We start from the raw sequence: 22,156 nt of genomic DNA, 5'->3' as shown, positions 1-22,156 counted from the left end.
ACCTAAACACATACTGTAGGCGGGGGGTCCGCTCACTACCAATTAAACATTTATTAACTTGCTGGAAATGAGGATTTCTCTGCATTGCGCGGCTGTCATAAATGTGACATATAACATACTAGGGTAAGTCATTACTTGGCAGCTGTAAAATATGATGGTTCTATATAAAACATTCATATCCCATACTGAACTATCTTTAGTAAGCTGGAGGAATAACAAGGGACAAAATATGGAAATCTAGCAGCAATTTTATATTCACAGAACTCCGTTCCCTCTGCTCCACACGAGCTCGGGACTGTCAATATATTCATTTTATATTTGGAAAGAAACCTAATTTCTCATTGCACAATCCCCAATAACACAGCAACGAGAACTCCACAAGCAGTCATAAATAGTGGATTCTTGGAATAGATGGCTGTTTTCTGTATGTGAGCTGTAAAAACAGATGGATCTTCAAAAATAATGTGTGCCTTGATGTTATAGCTATACCTTATGCATTACAATTATATTGTAATAACAGCGTTAATAAAATCTGTGGCAATAAAAAGTCTGGCATGTTATCACTTTCATCGGCCAGTTCATTAACTACATGCAGAGGATTTTCCAGTAGATGCACAGCATTTCCCATAAAAGGTCTGCAATATATTTTCCTATTAGTAGAACCTAGATAGTTTCTAGTAACCTAGTAATCGTAGACATAGACAACCCCGCAGCAAAGATCGGGAATAGAGATGAGCGAACACTAAAATGTTCGAGGTTCGAAATTCGATTCGAACAGCCGCTCAATGTTCGTGTGTTCGAACGGGTTTCGAACCCCATTATAGTCTATGGGGAACAGATACTCGTTAAGGGGGAAACCCAAATCCGTGTCTGGAGGGTCACCAAGTCCACTATGACACCCCAGGAAATGATGCCAACACCTCTGGAATGACACTGGGACAGCAGGGGAAGCATGTCTGGGGGCATCTAACACACCAAAGACCCTCTATTACCCCAACATCACAGCCTAACAACTACACACTTTACACACTCAATACCACCTCTCTGACAGTAGGAAAACACCTTGAAACATGTGTATTTGGCACTTGCAGTGAGGAGAGCTTGTCACCAGCAGTGAATTTGGCCCTTGTAGTAAGTTGAGGTTGGCACCAACATTTGTTTTGAAAATCAGGGTGGATTGAGCCTCTAACCAGCAGAGTTTGGGCAAATTCATGGTGGAGGGAGCCTCTAAAAACCCCAGTTTGGACCAATTCATGGTGGAGGGAGACTCTAAAAACCCCAGTTTGGACCAATTCATGGTGGAGGGAGACTCTAAAAACCCCAGTTTGGACCAATTCATGGTGGAGGGAGCCTCTAAAAACCCCAGTTTGGACCAATTCATGGTGGAGGGAGCCTCTAACCAGCCCAGTTTGGACCAATTCATGGTGGAGGGAGCCTCTAAACAGCCAAGTTTTGGGAAATTCATGGTGGAGGGAGCCTCTAACCAGCCCAGTTTGGACCAATTCATGGTGGAGGGAGCCTCTAACCAGCCCAGTTTGGACCAATTCATGGTGGAGGGAGCCTCTAAACAGCCCAGTTTGGGCAAATTCATGGTGGAGGGAGCCTCTAAAAAACCCAGTTTGGACCAATTCATGGTGGAGGGAGCCTCTAATTAGCCCAGTTTGGACCAATTAATGGTGGAGGGAGCCTCTAACCAGCCCAGTTTGGACCAATTAATGGTGGAGGGAGCCTCTAACCACCCCAGTTTGGGCAAATTCATGGTGGAGGGAGCCTCTAACCAGCCCAGTTTGGACCAATTAATGGTGGAGGGAGCCTCTAAACAGCCAAGTTTTGGGAAATTCATGGTGGAGGGAGCCTCTAACCAGCCCAGTTTGGACCAATTCATGGTGGAGGGAGCCTCTAAACAGCCCAGTTTGGGCAAATTCATGGTGGAGGGAGCCTCTAAACAGCCCAGTTTGGGCAAATTCATGGTGGAGGGAGCCTCTAACCAGCCCAGTTTGGACCAATTAATGGTGGAGGGAGCCTCTAAACAGCCAAGTTTTGGGAAATTCAAGGTGGAGGGAGCCTCTAACCAGCCCAGTTTGGACCAATTAATGGTGGAGGGAGCCTCTAACCACCCCAGTTTGGACCAATTCATGGTGGAGGGAGCCTCTAACCACCCCAGTTTGGACCAATTCATGGTGGAGGGAGCCTCTAAACAGCCCAGTTTGGGCAAATTCATGGTGGAGGGAGCCTCTAACCAGCCCAGTTTGGACCAATTAATGGTGGAGGGAGCCTCTAAACAGCCCAGTTTGGGCAAATTCATGGTGGAGGGAGCCTCTAACCAGCCCAGTTTGGACCAATTAATGGTGGAGGGAGCCTCTAAACAGCCAAGTTTTGGGAAATTCATGGTGGAGGGAGCCTCTAACCAGCCCAGTTTGGACCAATTAATGGTGGAGGGAGCCTCTAACCACCCCAGTTTGGGCAAATTCATGGTGGAGGGAGCCTCTAACCAGCCCAGTTTGGACCAATTAATGGTGGAGGGAGCCTCTAAACAGCCCAGTTTGGGCAAATTCATGGTGGAGGGAGCCTCTAAACAGCCAAGTTTTGGGAAATTCATGGTGGAGGGAGCCTCTAACCAGCCCAGTTTGGACCAATTCATGGTGGAGGGAGCCTCTAAACAGCCCAGTTTGGGCAAATTCATGGTGGAGGGAGCCTCTAAAAAACCCAGTTTGGACCAATTCATGGTGGAGGGAGCCTCTAATTAGCCCAGTTTGGACCAATTAATTGTGGAGGGAGCCTCTAACCAGCCCAGTTTGGACCAATTAATGGTGGAGGGAGCCTCTAACCACCCCAGTTTGGGCAAATTCATGGTGGAGGGAGCCTCTAACCAGCCCAGTTTGGACCAATTAATGGTGGAGGGAGCCTCTAACCAGCCCAGTTTGGACCAATTAATGGTGGAGGGAGCCTCTAACCACCCCAGTTTGGACCAATTCATGGTGGAGGGAGCCTCTAACCAGCCCAGTTTGGACCAATTCATGGTGGAGGGAGCCTCTAAACAGCCCAGTTTGGGCAAATTCATGGTGGAGGGAGCCTCTAAAAAACCCAGTTTGGACCAATTCATGGTGGAGGGAGCCTCTAATTAGCCCAGTTTGGACCAATTAATTGTGGAGGGAGCCTCTAACCAGCCCAGTTTGGACCAATTAATGGTGGAGGGAGCCTCTAAAAAACCCAGTTTGGACCAATTCATGGTGGAGGGAGCCTCTAAACAGCCCAGTTTGGGCAAATTCATGGTGGAGGGAGCCTCTAACCAGCCCAGTTTGGACCAATTAATGGTGGAGGGAGCCTCTAAACAGCCAAGTTTTGGGAAATTCATGGTGGAGGGAGCCTCTAACCAGCCCAGTTTGGACCAATTAATGGTGGAGGGAGCCTCTAACCAGCCCAGTTTGGACCAATTAATGGTGGAGGGAGCCTCTAACCAGCCCAGTTTGGACCAATTAATGGTGGAGGGAGCCTCTAAACAGCCAAGTTTTGGGAAATTCATGGTGGAGGGAGCCTCTAACCAGCCCAGTTTGGACCAATTCATGGTGGAGGGAGCCTCTAAACAGCCCAGTTTGGGCAAATTCATGGTGGAGGGAGCCTCTAAAAAACCCAGTTTGGACCAATTCATGGTGGAGGGAGCCTCTAATTAGCCCAGTTTGGACCAATTAATTGTGGAGGGAGCCTCTAACCAGCCCAGTTTGGACCAATTAATGGTGGAGGGAGCCTCTAACCACCCCAGTTTGGGCAAATTCATGGTGGAGGGAGCCTCTAACCAGCCCAGTTTGGACCAATTCATGGTGGAGGGAGCCTCTAACCAGCCCAGTTTGGACCAATTCATGGTGGAGGGAGCCTCTAAACAGCCCAGTTTGGGCAAATTCATGGTGGAGGGAGCCTCTAAAAAACCCAGTTTGGACCAATTCATGGTGGAGGGAGCCTCTAATTAGCCCAGTTTGGACCAATTAATTGTGGAGGGAGCCTCTAACCAGCCCAGTTTGGACCAATTAATGGTGGAGGGAGCCTCTAACCACCCCAGTTTGGGCAAATTCATGGTGGAGGGAGCCTCTAACCAGCCCAGTTTGGACCAATTAATGGTGGAGGGAGCCTCTAACCAGCCCAGTTTGGACCAATTAATGGTGGAGGGAGCCTCTAACCACCCCAGTTTGGACCAATTCATGGTGGAGGGAGCCTCTAACCACCCCAGTTTGGACCAATTCATGGTGGAGGGAGCCTCTAAACAGCCCAGTTTGGGCAAATTCATGGTGGAGGGAGCCTCTAACCAGCCCAGTTTGGACCAATTAATGGTGGAGGGAGCCTCTAAACAGCCCAGTTTGGGCAAATTCATGGTGGAGGGAGCCTCTAACCAGCCCAGTTTGGACCAATTAATGGTGGAGGGAGCCTCTAACCACCCCAGTTTGGACCAATTCATGGTGGAGGGAGCCTCTAACCACCCCAGTTTGGACCAATTCATGGTGGAGGGAGCCTCTAAACAGCCCAGTTTGGGCAAATTCATGGTGGAGGGAGCCTCTAACCAGCCCAGTTTGGACCAATTAATGGTGGAGGGAGCCTCTAAACAGCCCAGTTTGGGCAAATTCATGGTGGAGGGAGCCTCTAACCAGCCCAGTTTGGACCAATTAATGGTGGAGGGAGCCTCTAAACAGCCAAGTTTTGGGAAATTCATGGTGGAGGGAGCCTCTAACCAGCCCAGTTTGGACCAATTAATGGTGGAGGGAGCCTCTAACCACCCCAGTTTGGGCAAATTCATGGTGGAGGGAGCCTCTAACCAGCCCAGTTTGGACCAATTAATGGTGGAGGGAGCCTCTAAACAGCCCAGTTTGGGCAAATTCATGGTGGAGGGAGCCTCTAAACAGCCAAGTTTTGGGAAATTCATGGTGGAGGGAGCCTCTAACCAGCCCAGTTTGGACCAATTCATGGTGGAGGGAGCCTCTAAACAGCCCAGTTTGGGCAAATTCATGGTGGAGGGAGCCTCTAAAAAACCCAGTTTGGACCAATTCATGGTGGAGGGAGCCTCTAAACAGCCCAGTTTGGGCAAATTCATGGTGGAGGGAGCCTCTAACCAGCAGAGTTGGGGGAAATCAGGGTGGAGGGAGCCTAGTATTAGCAGAATTGTGCAACGCTTATGGTGGATGAGTATGAGGATGCGGAGGAATTGGAGAGGTTGAGTACAGACATGGAGTTTCATGTTGGGGTGCTTTACACAGGTGGGCACAAAAATGACGGCTCTACCCAGTGGTGGTTCATTTTTATCAAAGTGAGCCGGTCGGCACTCTCAGCTGACAGACGGGTGCGCTTGTCAGTGATGATGCCACCGGCTGCACTGAACACCCTCTCAGATAGGACGCTGGCGGCAGGACAGGACAGCACCTCCAAGGCATATAGGGCAAGTTCAAGCCACAGGTCCAACTTCGACACCCAATACGTGTAGGGCGCAGAGGGGTCGGAGAGGACAGGGCTGTGGTCGGAAAGGTATTCCCGCAACATGCGCCTATACTTCTCACGCCTGGTGACACTAGGACCCTCCGTGGCGGCACTTTGGCGAGGGGGTGCCATCAAGGTGTCCCAGACCTTAGACAGTGTGCCCCTCGTTTGTGTGGACCGGTGAGAACTTGGTTGCCTACTGGAGGAACTGCCCTCCCTGCCGCCAACGTCACATGCTGGAAACATCTCCATCATATTCTGCACCAATTGCCTGTGGCAAGCATTGATGCGATTGGCCCTCCCCTCTACCGGAATAAAAGACGAGATGTTGTTTTTATACCGGGGGTCAAGGATAGCAAAGATCCAGTACTGGTTGTCCTCCATGATTTTGACAATACGCTTGTCGGTTGTAAAGCACCCCAACATGAACTCAGCCATGTCTGCCACAGTGTTAGTTGGCATGACTCCTCTGGCCCCACCGGAAAGTTCAATCTCCATTTCCTCCTCATCCTCCATGTCTACCCATCCGCGCTGCAACAATGGGACGATTCGAAGTTGCCCGGAAGCCTCCTGTATCACCATCACATCATCGGACAACTCTTCTTCCTCCTCCTCCTCCTCCTCCTCCATTAAACGCAGTGAAGCGGACAGATGTGTGGACCTACTCTCCAGCTGTGACGGATCGGATGCTATCCCTAACTCCTCTGTGTGATCTGAGTTATCCCTGATGTCAATCAGGGATTCTCTCAGAACACACAAGAGCGGGATTGTAAGGCTCACCATCGCATCCTCAGAGCTCACCCTCCTTGTGGACTCCTCAAAGACCCGTAGGATGTCACAAAGGTCTCTCATCCATGGCCACTCATGGATGTGAAACTGAGGCAGCTGACTTTGTGGCACCCTAGGGTTTTGTAGCTGGTATTCCATCAAAGGTCTCTGCTGCTCAACCACTCTATTCAACATCTGAAACGTTGAGTTCCAGCGTGTGGGGACGTCGCACAAAAGCCGGTGTTGTGGCACATGCAGGCGTTGCTGGAGAGATTTTAAGCTAGCAGCGGCTACTGTCGACTTGCGAAAGTGGGCGCACATGCGCCGCACTTTCACCAGTAGCTCTGGAACATTGGGGTAGCTCTTTAGGAAACGTTGCACCACTAGGTTGAAGACGTGGGCCAGGCATGGAACATGTTGGAGTCCGGCAAGCTCCAGAGCTGCTACCAGGTTCCGGCCGTTATCACAAACGTCCATGCCTGGGCCCAGGTGCAGCGGCTCAAACCATATTGCCGTCTCATCGAGGAGGGCATCCCTCACCTCGGAGGCAGTGTGCTGTCTGTCCCCCAAGCTGATCAGCTTCAGCACAGCCTGCTGACGTCTACCAACGCCAGTGCTGCAACGTTTCCAACTCGTAGCTGGGGTCAATCTAACAGCGGAGGAGGAGGCGGTGGCGGAGGAGGAGGCGGTGGCGGAGGAGGAGGCGGTAGAGGAGGAGGAGGAGGAGGGGGGTGTTCTTCTCGTGTCCCTGCCAGGAATGTTAGGCGGGGAGACGAGGTACACCGGGCCAGTTTGGGAAGCAGTCCCAGCCTCAACTACATTCACCCAGTGTGCCGTCAGTGAAATGTAGCGTCCCTGTCCGCATGCACTTGTCCACGCGTCGGTGGTCAAGTGGACCTTTGTGCAAAGCGCGGAACTAAGGGCCCGCCTGATGTTGAGTGACACGTGCTGGTGCAAGGCGGGGACGGCACACCGGGAGAAGTAGTGACGGCTAGGGACGGCATAGCGAGGTGCCGCAGTTGCCATCAGGTCCAGGAAGGCGGGAGTTTCAACAAGCCGGAACGCCAACATCTCCTGGGCCAGCAGTTTAGCGATGTTGGCGTTCAAGGCTTGCGCGTGTGGGTGGTTAGCAGTGTATTTCTGCCGCCGCTCCAATGTCTGAGAGATGGTGGGTTGTTGTAAAGAAACGCCTGATGGTGCCTTTGATGGTGCAGGAGAAGGAGATAAGACAGGACCAGGGGAGGATGAGGTAGAAGTCAACAAAGTGGCGGAGGCAGATGAAGTGGTGTCCTGGCTCGTCCTCTGGAGTGCATCGCCAGCACAGTCAGCAGTGGCAGTGGCAGAGGCAGAGGCAGAGGCAGTGGCAGTGGCGTGAACGGCAGTCGGCCTTTGTCCTGCCGTTGCTGCCTGCCACTGATTCCAGTGCTTGGATTCCAAATGACGGCGCATTGAAGTGGTGGACAGGTTGCTCTTCTCAGAGCCCCTAATCAATTTCGAGAGGCAAATTGTGCAGACAACACTATATCTGTCCTCGGCGCATTCCTTGAAAAAACTCCACACCTTCGAGAAACGTGCCCTCGAGGTGGGAGTTTTTCGGGGCTGGGTACGAACTGGAACATCTTGGGAGATTCCGGGTGTGGCCTGGCTTCGCCTAAGCTGCTGACCTCTGCCTCTGCCTCTAGCTACCCTTTTTGGTGCTGCACCTGCCTCAACATCCACACTACTTTCCCCGCTTGACATCCCCCCTGTCCAGGTCGGGTCAGTGTCCTCATCATCCACCACTTCCTCTTCCAACTCCTGTCTCATCTCCTCCTCCCGCACAATGCGCCGGTCAACTGGATGCCCTGACGGCAACTGCGTCACATCATCGTCGATGAGGGTGGGTTGCTGGTCATCCACCACCAAATCGAACGGAGATGGAGGAGACTCTAGTGTTTGAGCATCTGGATACAGATGCTCCTCTGTTAGGTTCGTGGAATCGTGACGTGGAGAGGCAGGTTGAGGGACAATGAAAGGAGCGGAGAACAGCTCTGGGGAGCAGGGACAGTTTGGGTTATTGTTCTGTAAAGCTTCGGAATTTTGGGAGGAAGGAAGACAAGACTGTTGGGTAATAGGAGGAGAGGAGGCAGAGTCTGACTGGCTGCTGGACAATGTGCTGTAAGCGTTCTCTGACAGCCATTGCAAGACCTGTTCCTGGTTCTCGGGCCTACTAAGGTTTGTACCCTGCAGTTTAGTTAATGTGGCAAGCAACCCTGGCACTGTGGAGTGGCGCAATGCTTGCTGCCCCACAGGAGTAGGCACGGGACGCCCTGTGGCTTCACTGCTACCTTGCTCCCCAGAACCATTCCCCCGACCTCGCCCACGGCCTCGTCCACGTCCCTTTCCGGGAGCCTTGCGCATTTTGAATTCCTAGTTAGAAATTGGCACTGTATACCAGTAGTAAAAATTGTGGGTGCACGTAACCCCAATATATTCTTTGAATTCCCAGTCAGACACTGGCACTATATGGCAGTAGCAAGAAATGAGGGTATTTGTATTCCCAATATACTCTTTGAATTCCCAGTCAGACAATGGCACTGTATACCAGTAGTAAAAATTGTGGGTGCACGTAACCCCAATATATTCTTTGAATTCCCAGTCAGAAACTGGCACTATATGGCAGTAGCAAGAAATGAGGGTATTTGTATTCCCAATATACTCTTTGAATTCCCAGTCAGACAATGGCACTGTATACCAGTAGTAAAAATTGTGGGTGCACGTAACCCCAATATATTCTTTGAATTCCCAGTCAGACACTGGCACTATATGGCAGTAGCAAGAAATGAGGGTATTTGTATTCCCAATATACTCTTTGAATTCCCAGTCAGACAATGGCACTGTATACCAGTAGTAAAAATTGTGGGTGCACGTAACCCCAATATATTCTTTGAATTCCCAGTCAGAAACTGGCACTATATGGCAGTAGCAAGAAATGAGGGTATTTGTATTCCCAATATACTCTTTGAATTCCCAGTCAGACAATGGCACTGTATACCAGTAGTAAAAATTGTGGGTGCACGTAACCCCAATATATTCTTTGAATTACCAGTCAGAAACTGGCACTATATGGCAGTAGCAAGAAATGAGGGTATTTATAACCCCAATATATTCTTTGAATTCCCAGTCAGACAATGGCACTGTATACCAGTAGTAAAAATTGTGGGTGCACGTAACCCCAATATATTCTTTGAATTACCAGTCAGAAACTGGCACTATATGGCAGTAGCAAGAAATGAGGGTATTTATAACCCCAATATATTCTTTGAATTCCCAGTCAGACAATGGCACTGTATACCAGTAGTAAAAATTGTGGGTGCACGTAACCCCAATATATTCTTTGAATTCCCAGTCAGAAACTGGCACTATATGGCAGTAGCAAGAAATGAGGGTATTTATAACCCCAATATATTCTTTGAATTCCCAGTCAGACAATGGCACTGTATACCAGTAGTAAAAATTGTGGGTGCACGTAACCCCAATATATTCTTTGAATTCCCAGTCAGAAACTGGCACTATATGGCAGTAGCAAGAAATGAGGGTATTTGTATTCCCAATATACTCTTTGAATTCCCAGTCAGACAATGGCACTGTATACCAGTAGTAAAAATTGTGGGTGCACGTAACCCCAATATATTCTTTGAATTCCCAGTCAGAAACTGGCACTATATGGCAGTAGCAAGAAATGAGGGTATTTGTATTCCCAATATACTCTTTGAATTCCCAGTCAGACAATGGCACTGTATACCAGTAGTAAAAATTGTGGGTGCACGTAACCCCAATATATTCTTTGAATTCCCAGTCAGACACTGGCACTATATGGCAGTAGCAAGAAATGAGGGTATTTGTATTCCCAATATACTCTTTGAATTCCCAGTCAGACAATGGCACTGTATACCAGTAGTAAAAATTGTGGGTGCACGTAACCCCAATATATTCTTTGAATTCCCAGTCAGAAACTGGCACTATATGGCAGTAGCAAGAAATGAGGGTATTTGTATTCCCAATATACTCTTTGAATTCCCAGTCAGACAATGGCACTGTATACCAGTAGTAAAAATTGTGGGTGCACGTAACCCCAATATATTCTTTGAATTCCCAGTCAGACACTGGCACTATATGGCAGTAGCAAGAAATGAGGGTATTTGTATTCCCAATATACTCTTTGAATTCCCAGTCAGACAATGGCACTGTATACCAGTAGTAAAAATTGTGGGTGCACGTAACCCCAATATATTCTTTGAATTCCCAGTCAGAAACTGGCACTATATGGCAGTAGCAAGAAATGAGGGTATTTGTATTCCCAATATACTCTTTGAATTCCCAGTCAGACAATGGCACTGTATACCAGTAGTAAAAATTGTGGGTGCACGTAACCCCAATATATTCTTTGAATTCCCAGTCAGACACTGGCACTATATGGCAGTAGCAAGAAATGAGGGTATTTGTATTCCCAATATACTCTTTGAATTCCCAGTCAGACAATGGCACTGTATACCAGTAGTAAAAATTGTGGGTGCACGTAACCCCAATATATTCTTTGAATTCCCAGTCAGAAACTGGCACTATATGGCAGTAGCAAGAAATGAGGGTATTTGTATTCCCAATATACTCTTTGAATTCCCAGTCAGACAATGGCACTGTATACCAGTAGTAAAAATTGTGGGTGCACGTAACCCCAATATATTCTTTGAATTCCCAGTCAGACACTGGCACTATATGGCAGTAGCAAGAAATGAGGGTATTTGTATTCCCAATATACTCTTTGAATTCCCAGTCAGACAATGGCACTGTATACCAGTAGTAAAAATTGTGGGTGCACGTAACCCCAATATATTCTTTGAATTACCAGTCAGAAACTGGCACTATATGGCAGTAGCAAGAAATGAGGGTATTTATAACCCCAATATATTCTTTGAATTCCCAGTCAGACAATGGCACTGTATACCAGTAGTAAAAATTGTGGGTGCACGTAACCCCAATATATTCTTTGAATTACCAGTCAGAAACTGGCACTATATGGCAGTAGCAAGAAATGAGGGTATTTATAACCCCAATATATTCTTTGAATTCCCAGTCAGACAATGGCACTGTATACCAGTAGTAAAAATTGTGGGTGCACGTAACCCCAATATATTCTTTGAATTCCCAGTCAGAAACTGGCACTATATGGCAGTAGCAAGAAATGAGGGTATTTATAACCCCAATATATTCTTTGAATTCCCAGTCAGACAATGGCACTGTATACCAGTAGTAAAAATTGTGGGTGCACGTAACCCCAATATATTCTTTGAATTCCCAGTCAGAAACTGGCACTATATGGCAGTAGCAAGAAATGAGGGTATTTGTATTCCCAATATACTCTTTGAATTCCCAGTCAGACAATGGCACTGTATACCAGTAGTAAAAATTGTGGGTGCACGTAACCCCAATATATTCTTTGAATTCCCAGTCAGACACTGGCACTATATGGCAGTAGCAAGAAATGAGGGTATTTGTATTCCCAATATACTCTTTGAATTCCCAGTCAGACAATGGCACTGTATACCAGTAGTAAAAATTGTGGGTGCACGTAACCCCAATATATTCTTTGAATTCCCAGTCAGAAACTGGCACTATATGGCAGTAGCAAGAAATGAGGGTATTTGTATTCCCAATATACTCTTTGAATTCCCAGTCAGACAATGGCACTGTATACCAGTAGTAAAAATTGTGGGTGCACGTAACCCCAATATATTCTTTGAATTCCCAGTCAGACACTGGCACTATATGGCAGTAGCAAGAAATGAGGGTATTTGTATTCCCAATATACTCTTTGAATTCCCAGTCAGACAATGGCACTGTATACCAGTAGTAAAAATTGTGGGTGCACGTAACCCCAATATATTCTTTGAATTACCAGTCAGAAACTGGCACTATATGGCAGTAGCAAGAAATGAGGGTATTTATAACCCCAATATATTCTTTGAATTCCCAGTCAGACAATGGCACTGTATACCAGTAGTAAAAATTGTGGGTGCACGTAACCCCAATATATTCTTTGAATTCCCAGTCAGAAACTGGCACTATATGGCAGTAGCAAGAAATGAGGGTATTTATAACCCCAATATATTCTTTGAATTCCCAGTCAGACAATGGCACTGTATACCAGTAGTAAAAATTGTGGGTGCACGTAACCCCAATATATTCTTTGAATTCCCAGTCAGAAACTGGCACTATATGGCAGTAGCAAGAAATGAGGGTATTTGTATTCCCAATATACTCTTTGAATTCCCAGTCAGACAATGGCACTGTATACCAGTAGTAAAAATTGTGGGTGCACGTAACCCCAATATATTCTTTGAATTCCCAGTCAGACACTGGCACTATATGGCAGTAGCAAGAAATGAGGGTATTTGTATTCCCAATATACTCTTTGAATTCCCAGTCAGACAATGGCACTGTATACCAGTAGTAAAAATTGTGGGTGCACGTAACCCCAATATATTCTTTGAATTCCCAGTCAGAAACTGGCACTATATGGCAGTAGCAAGAAATGAGGGTATTTGTATTCCCAATATACTCTTTGAATTCCCAGTCAGACAATGGCACTGTATACCAGTAGTAAAAATTGTGGGTGCACGTAACCCCAATATATTCTTTGAATTCCCAGTCAGACACTGGCACTATATGGCAGTAGCAAGAAATGAGGGTATTTGTATTCCCAATATATTCTTTGAATTCCCAGTCAGACAATGGCACTGTATACCAGTAGTAAAAATTGTGGGTGCACGTAACCCCAATATATTCTTTGAATTACCAGTCAGAAACTGGCACTATATGGCAGTAGCAAGAAATGAGGGTATTTGTATTCCCAATATATTCTTTGAATTCCCAGTCAGACAATGGCACTGTATACCAGTAGTAAAAATTGTGGGTGTATATAGCCCCAATTCTATTGCTAGGGGACTTGCAGGGTATTTCTGGGGTGAAGGTGGGGGGGCACACCGTTGGAACGGGTATCGGGGTATATATCGGGTATACGGGAATACACTGACAGTGTATTCCATTCAGGATCCTGGGAAAGCTGGGTTGCGGCGATTGAGCCCGTCAGTGCCACGTTACACTGACAAGCTTCTCCCTGGAATTTAGCTCTTACAAGAGCTGTTGGTTGTCTTCTCCTTCCTATCCTAGCCTGTCCCTGCCTACCCAGAATCTAAGCCCTAGCTAGCTGGACGGAAACCTCCGTCCTCGGTGAATTGCAAGCTCAGAATGACGCGAAGCTGGGCGTCGCTGTTCTTTTAAATTAGAGGTCACATGTTTTCGGCAGCCAATGGGTTTTGCCTACTTTTTTCAACGTCACCGGTGTCGTAGTTCCTGTCCCACCTACCCAGCGCTGTTATTGGAGCAAAAAAGGCGCCAGGGAAGGTGGGAGGGGAATCGAGTAATGGCGCACTTTACCACGCGGTGTTCGATTCGATTCGAACATGCCGAACAGCCTAATATCCGATCGAACATGAGTTCGATAGAACACTGTTCGCTCATCTCTAATCGGGAATAGATGTTCCTCAGTGATGTTGGTTCCTGATATCTGCCTCGTTGTCTACTGTATTTACCTGTAGTATCATCACTGGGGGACGGGGAAGAGCGAATCCTACAAACACAGTTTGCATTTTCATGAGGGCTCTCCAAGAATCTTAGGTACTTTGTGGATCTCTACAAGGTTTATAAAATTTTAAAAAGTTATAAGAAAAGTTATGGTAATGGTTTCCATGTTCAGTAGATGAATGGGTTAACATAAAGGTGGCTTAAGTAGACTTAAAGTATGATTAAAGAGGACCTTTCATGGTTTGGGGCACAGGCCGTTCTATATACTGCTCGAAAGCCGACAGTTTGCTGTAAGAGCTATCGGTGCCGGTACCGTAGCTCTTCATCGTCAGAAGAGCGTTCCTGACAGTAGCCCTTTACCCGGGGCACACATTGGGAAAGCCGACAGTGCACTGAATTCAGCGCACAGTCAGCTTTCCAGCAGTATATAGAACTGCCTGTGCCCCCCAAAAAAAAGTCCACTAGGGATGCATATCATTCGGCTGCCATGAACACCCAGCTTTGCTGCCAGAGAACAATGAGGCTGGGTAAATAAAACCTGGTTTACTGCTTTTGAGACACTATAGAGCAGGTAGACACATTTAACAACACACATCAGATTTAACAGGGTCTACCAAAAATGATCTCATGTCTAATGGCAACCTAAAAGCAGTAACATTGAAGACCTCTGAGTATTGTCATGCAGAAGGATTGTAACATACAAAGCTGTCTGCTTATATAAGGGCATTGAAAAGAGAAATGGGCACTTAATTCACATCTGGAAAGGCTCAGCTATGGGAATGAGACCCTTCAAATTCTTGGGAGAATCCCATGCACCAGAATTGAAATTTAAACCAGGCAGGATCTGAAAAGCTGGCGTAAGTTATAGTAAATCTGTTGGTCCTATTCATATTCATGGATCCCCCATACATTACAGAGCATAGATGGATCCGTAAAAACGGGTAAAAATAGAGCATGACCTATATATATATATATATATATTTATTTTTTTTTAAATGTAGATTGTGAGCCCCATATAGGGATCACAATGTACGTTTTTTTCCTATCAGTACGTCTTTGTAGAGTGGGAGAAAATCCATGCAAACATGGGGAGAGCATACAAACTCCTTGCAGATGTCATTCCTAGCAGGATTTGAACCCAGGACTCCAGTGCTGCAAGGCTACAGTGCTAACTGCTGCGCCACTGTGTTACCCTAAGAGCAGGACCTATATTTTAATAGTCGATGACAATACACCATCGATATATCAGTCATGTGAATGGCCCTCAATCACTGGCACCTGTGTTATGCCCGTTTTTCACTGCTGTGTGAATATAGCCTAAGTGAAGTGTCTGTATGAACCTACTGATATTATAAATGTGAAAGTTTGTATGTTTGTTACTCAATCACGCAAAAACAGTTGAATGGCTCTGGATGAAATTTGGCACATAGATAGTTTGCAACCTCGATTAACACATAGGATATTTTTTATCCTGGTAAATGGCTTCACAAATGTTATGAATTTACATTCATATACTATATTAAACTGCTCTTGCTGGCAGGAGAATCAGCTAATTGCAGACTGCTGATAAATCCTGGTCTGTTATATCTCTATGTAAACACACAGATAACATTGAGTCCATTGTGTACATGCATTTGCACATTATCTGATCTGCATAAGTGTTATGTGTCCTCTAGGCGTGCTGAGACACTGAGATGGGAAAACACCTTTAATCCAAATTGGCAGTTTCCCAATTTTAAACATGCTGGGAAAAAGAAAATCTAATTTGTCACAAAATTCTCAAAAAACAAGAGCTATGAAGGTAGCCAGAAGTCAACAGACTTCTCCTCAAGTGTAGCCGATGAGGATTGAGCAAGGTAGGCGTCAAGTGTCTCTTAGATCAGCTGAAACGCCAGAGCAGGCGTATCATCGATGCCAAGAACATGCTCATTATATGGGGTCCCAGCGAGCTGTTGAGATGCTGGAACAATCACAGGCATAACGCAAGGAGCAAGTTCAATGGCGGGCCAGCTTGAGAGCTGCCGAAATGCCGAAGTAGGTGGGTCATTGAGGTTAACAACACGCTCATTATATGGCGTCTCAGTGAGTTGCTGAGATGCCGAAACAATAACGGGCACGGCACGAGGAACAAGTTCAGCGGCAGGGCAGCTTGAGAGATGCCAAAATGCCGGAGCGGGCAAACCATCGATGGCAGCGATTTGCTGAATATAGGTGGATCATAGACGCCAACAACACGCAGACGAAGTTGCGGGCAGAAGCTAATATTTATCATGTTAGTAGTGTAGCTGAAAGAGCTGTAGATAACTTTAACTCTCATTTGCATGCACCTAATTCACACCTAGAAGGCTTTCTTATATGACTGCCAGGGCAGACAAGTGAAGTCTCTACATGGCATAAGAATATGTGTGCCATAAAGTGTAAGCAAATATAGTTAGAAATCTACAAATCCAGAGCAAACATAAAATCAAGCTTGTACATCAGGATTTATGAAGATCTCTGTGCTGGGAGCAGATATAAACTGTTATGTCTAGTGACAGATACGGCATACTGTAATAAAACACATGAGCGGGCTACTCGTGTGCCAAAGGACAGATTTGTGGGGGAACTAATAAGACAACCTGGTACTGAGTCACGATACAATACATAATGGAGGGATAGACCCTATTAGGTTATCACAGATAACAGAAGATTGTTCAGTGTTATGGAAGAAAACACAGTTATTTTCCAAATTCTTCGCCAGCCAATAAAAGCACACAAAGCTTCCAAACCCCAAACTATAACCATGTGGAAAGAGACATGTTGTATGTTCCAGTCACACAAAATAAATGTACCCCTTTCTTCTGTAGTCCAATCCTTGTACTTCATGCACAATGTCAGTCTGACCTTCATATGATCTTGGATAGAAGTGGCCTATAGAAGAATGATGCAATACATAGTGCGCTATTGAAGTGTGAACACAGCCTTACTGACCTCATTGAACTGGGGGGCCTAGAGCATACCAATACAATTCATTCTGGGGGACCACAGTACAATAACATTGAGATATTACCTAAATTTCATTCACAAATTCCTAAAATGTGCCAACTGTTTTGTAAACAGTAGTATATGTCTGCCTATTCCTTGTCCTATACAGTTTTCTATCCCGATGTCCGGTCAGTAGCCTGCTGGCTGGCTCATACCTTGGATAAGATGGCCTTAAATCTCTAGGCTGGGATATTGCCTCTGTCTGCCTCAATGTCTATATAGTAAACCTAGTAGTTTGATAAGCAATCTATTCAGTTTATTATATGGACATATAGGCTGTTTGACACTGGCTATGGATAGGAAAGACCATAAGTGTACTGTGCTGTGCGCCTCTCTTGCAAGGGTTGAGGTTCTCGGGGCTCACCCTGTTGAGGGTCTAGAGGCTCACCCTGGTTTAGGGGCCTATCGGGGGACCTCTTGGTCAGTTTATGTCTGCTTACCGAGCACCTTGGTTCTGAATTTGCAGCTATTTGCAGCTTTATTTCTACCCAGTGATAGCCCATGTACTGGATGCCTTGCCTTGTGGATATGCTCTGTAATGATTCATTGTTCAGACGCAGCATGAATCCTAATAGGACAAGGTGCCCTATCCATCTGCCAGAATCCCATAGTAAGCAGCTACAAAGAGTTTGTATATAAATAATGAAGTCATTTTGCAATGTGATGCAATTTCTTAATCATACACTATTTCCAAGTGGCACAAGATCATAATATCAAAAACAATCTTCATATTCTGTTTCTTGTGGTAAAAAGTCTGCATACACTGACATGGGCACTGATTCTCAAAATTTAGTTCTATTCTAATTCTCTACTTCACATGAGTGTTACAATGAAATTAGACATTAATCCAACTTGGCTAAGATACAAAACCATACAACATGGTATTCAAGCCAAAGGAATAGCTATGTGGGACCCACCCCAACATGAACATTCAACTGCATTAGCGTATTCAGGACATCGATGCAGTTAACATGCATGGAAGAGGAGGAAGCCTCAGGCTTCCTGCTCTACCATCAAGAAACATGTAAGGTACAAGCCACTTCAGGCCTGCAGCATAGGAGGTTTCCTGACATGTCTGCATCCCCATACAGATGGGCGTGATAACGTCACTGTAATGCACATTCCCTTCCATGACGCAGGCGTCTTTATCTGTAGTCCTTGCACCTTGTAGACCACAGGCCTGACATGGTCTATCATCAGTGGACCTTAGGCGAGTATAATTTTTTTCTTATTTTTTTATACACTTTGGGGGCTTTTTAATACAAGAGAACATTATCTACATAAGATGGCAATCGGACATTATGATTTAAGGGGTTATAACAATATAATATGACTTTAAGGGGGCATTGGAGCAGTATTAAGGGTGTATCCAGAGAATGATAAAGTTATTCTAGTTAATTGCCTGCACTGATTAAGTTTTATTAGTAATATACTCCTTAGATCCTTGTTTATTCCCTGTGCAGAGGGCAGCTGGGAGACTATAATTCTCATTCCTCTGCCTCCTTTGTAGCCGATTCGACTCTTACTGATGTCACTGACTCATTCTACTTGGACTGCAGGTTCGTTGATGGGGAAGCAGAGGAACAAATGTCCAGGCCATCCCAGTTGCCTTATACAAATGTAGTAAATGTGGCTCCAGGGGAAAGGGTGTATATTCGTAATAAAATAACCAGTGCAGGGAATACATATTGTTACTCCCCGAATAACCTCTTTAATACACAGGGTTTACTAAGGGGCATGTTAATACACAAGGTATTAGGGTGCAATATTTAGGTAAGAGGGCATCAGAGGAAACATAAGAAAATATTATAAATATTTGGGGAATTTGGTAGCATTAATTTTAGGTGGCATTCAGAAACAATATTGATATTGTTCCTGTATACCCCTTAAATATTGATTTAAGGGGTATACAGGGGACATTATAAATTAGGGGCACATGGACCATTATTATTTAGGGGGCATTATTAAAGGGCTCTCATGGCCACATTATTAAATTAATAATATACACAGGGTATTCTTCATTACTAGGGAATTTTTATCCTACTAATATTAAATTATAAATGTGAAAGTTTGTGTGTTTGGATGTTTGTTCCTCAATCACACAAAAACGGCTCATCAACACCAACAACACGCTCATTATATTGCATCCCAGCGAGCTGCTGAGATACCGGAACAATCACAGGCACGGTGCGAGGAACAAGATCAGCAGCAGGACAGCTTAAAAGCTGCCAAAACGCCGGAGCAGGCAAACCATCGACGGCAGCAATTTGCTGAATATAGGCGGATCATCGATGTAACAACACGCAAAGTCACAGGCAGAGGCTAGTATTATATATTTTATTACTGGGGGTAACAGCAGGATGGTGACTTGTGTAGGTGAGGACAATGTGGGTCAGGTGCCTGGAAAAGTAAAGAGCCAAAGATATCTGTGTGGCAGATTTCATGAGAAGTTATGGCTGGAAGAAGTGATCATGGTGGCCCAGATGAAAGAGATGAGAAATGTGAATTATCAGTCAGACATGTAACCTGTAAGTCACTAAATGTTTCCTGTGCAGTATTCACTTAGATTGCAGAGCCCTGTGTAGATCTGTATGGTGGTAATATTGGGTTACCTGGGTAGGGGGCCCACACAGATGTGCTTGTTCCCCCCCTTCTCCATCCCTTGTGTGAACCCCGAACCTCTAAGTACACAATAAGGTTATGCTGCAAATTAAAGATGTTCTCCAGACTTAGACATTTATGGCTTGTCATTGGATATTCTATAAATGTTCTATCTTTGGGACCTGAATCCATCACCAGAGACAAACCTGCTGTCTTCAGAACTTCCACCAAAGTGAATGGAGAAAGCTGAACATGCACAAGCACCTGTCCATTCACATCACCAGGCAAGATGGGGCAAAAATCCTTGTTCTGATGATAAAGTAGGAGTCATTCCCAAAAGTGGGCCTTGTATCCTGTGAATATACCTTAAGGGCTAGTTCACACGGGGCAAGACGGGGTGGATTTTGATGCAAAATCAGCCTCAAAATCTGCCCCTTCACAATAGAGGTCTATCTAGACCACTAGTGTTCTTTTTTCCGCTAGCAGTTTGTTCCCACTTGCAGAAAAAAGAAGCGAGCTGTCCTTTCTTCAGGCAGATTCCGCGGCTGATTCAGCCATGGTGTCCGCCGCGCGACAGAAACCTCCGGACTAGGCCCATTAATTTGGGCCTAATCTGGAGTGGAAAGCCGTGACGGAATTGGTTCATGCAGAACCCCGTGTGAACTAGCCCTAAGTGTCTAAGATGAGAATAACTTGGAGCATTGGAAAAGGGATGCAAAGCTGCAAGTAAAAGTGCAGGTCAGGAGCAAACGTGGTAGATGAAAAGTGAAGTCTGTGTAAAACAAGGACAGCGCATGGATGCCAATGGATTGCTAAGAGACAAGGTGAAATATGCATTCATAGTCATGTGACTTTTTTAAGTGGATTACACCGCCTCATGTTTTTGTAAACGCAAATCAAAAACCAATGACATACAGATCAAGGAAAATCAAGGACACAGACATGAGGTAGGGTTCACACTACCGTTGGTGTCCGCTCAGAAGGTGTCCGTTTAAAAATAAAAATACGGATACCCATCATAACAGATACAAACGGACAGTAAGGGCGGGTTCACACCTGCGCCCAGTCTCCGCTTTGCAGGTTTACATCTTCTGGCCGAGAAACTGGACAGTCAGTGTCCAGAAAAGTCCTATATGAAGGATTTTTTTGTTCGCTTGAAAAAACGGACATGGGTGTAAATGGACCCTAACGGACACAAGATAATATCCCATTGAAATGAATGGAAATTTCAGATGGACCAGCCAGTGTCTGTTGCTAAAATCTTGCACAGACAATAGCCACAGACACTGGTGAAGGAATCAAATGGTAGTGTGGACGACCTCTTACACTGCATACTGCTGAAAAATAGTCATTATTATAGATAAATCGGTCCATGGACAGAAAATGGACACGGATGTGTGAATGAGGCTTGAAGCAATGTTGACTTCCCCAGTTGCTGATATAACTTTCTAAGTCATCAATGTGAATAGAGCCATATATATGTTGTCAGAGCAGTTTTTGCATGCATTGCTTATTTTGGTATTTCAGAACCGGAGTTGGACCTGAGGAATAGACTTATACTTTATAAGTATATTGCAATTAGAAGCTATTACTGCATACAATAACCTCAGTAAGACAGTGTAAACAAGGCCTAATACTCATCTTTCTCTACGTTCTGACTTATCTTCGGCAGATCAATGCAACACTACAATGTCTTGTAACTTCTACCTATTTTGCTGGTAAGACACTTCTAAGACGTCTGTTTCTTCTTCTTCCAGGTGCATCTATGGCTTATGGTGCGTGCTTAAGTAGAATTAATTGGTGGAACTGTCTTCATTGTATCCAGGACAGCTGAGACGTGACTGAACTTTAAGCACGAATCAATGAATGATGCTATTAGCATATCAATACGTGGAGAGGCAGCAAAGAAGATTCTGGGAGTCGCAGATATAACAGTATATTATAGAAGTTATCATTATCATACGCTTATATTGAGAGAGAAAACCTTTGCCTTCATTCTGAAATTTCTCTATGACCTGAATGGAACCTGTTTGCAGAGATGTTTCTGTTCTTTTTACTGTTCCATTTGTCTGTGCATTCAAAGGAAAACGCCAATGTATAAGACTTCAAAGATGTTTTTTCCAACCAAAGTTGCATGTATAACAAAGGTATGTTGTTTACTGCTATAATGTGCTCTGTAACAGATAAATAAGCTTGTGGGGGTGGTAGAATACTTTCAAGGCTAAAGCCCCACATTGGGAAATCACAGCATGTCAATTATACTAGAAGAAATGCTGGCATTTTCCCTATAGGTATAATAAGAGAAGAGAATCTGCAGAGAAAAACTACAAAAACACAATGAAAAATGCTGTGGAAAAAACAGGTTTTTTTAGTTGCGCTTTGCTACATGGGGCCTTAGCCTAAAGGGAATCTGTCAGGCCGAGATCCTATGTGGAGTAAATGCTGCAGCTTTCACGCGCCATAAACTCAGTAGGTGGAAAAAAACACTGCATTTTACAGTCACTGTATAGCAGATTGGATTCTAGCGAATCCCACCCCCACAGTGCAGCAAAAAACGTGCTGTGGACATGCTGCAATTAGCAAAACTGTCATTTCGTGATATGCACATATCACATAGAAAGCAATAGGTAAAAAAAAGCCTCCCATTGATTTCAATGGGTAGCGCGTGTAAGCCGGCACCCAT

Source organism: Leptodactylus fuscus, chromosome 1 (assembly GCF_031893055.1).
Source record: "Leptodactylus fuscus isolate aLepFus1 chromosome 1, aLepFus1.hap2, whole genome shotgun sequence".
Taxonomy (NCBI): Eukaryota; Metazoa; Chordata; class Amphibia; order Anura; family Leptodactylidae; genus Leptodactylus; species Leptodactylus fuscus.
This window is presented reverse-complemented; position numbering follows the sequence as displayed.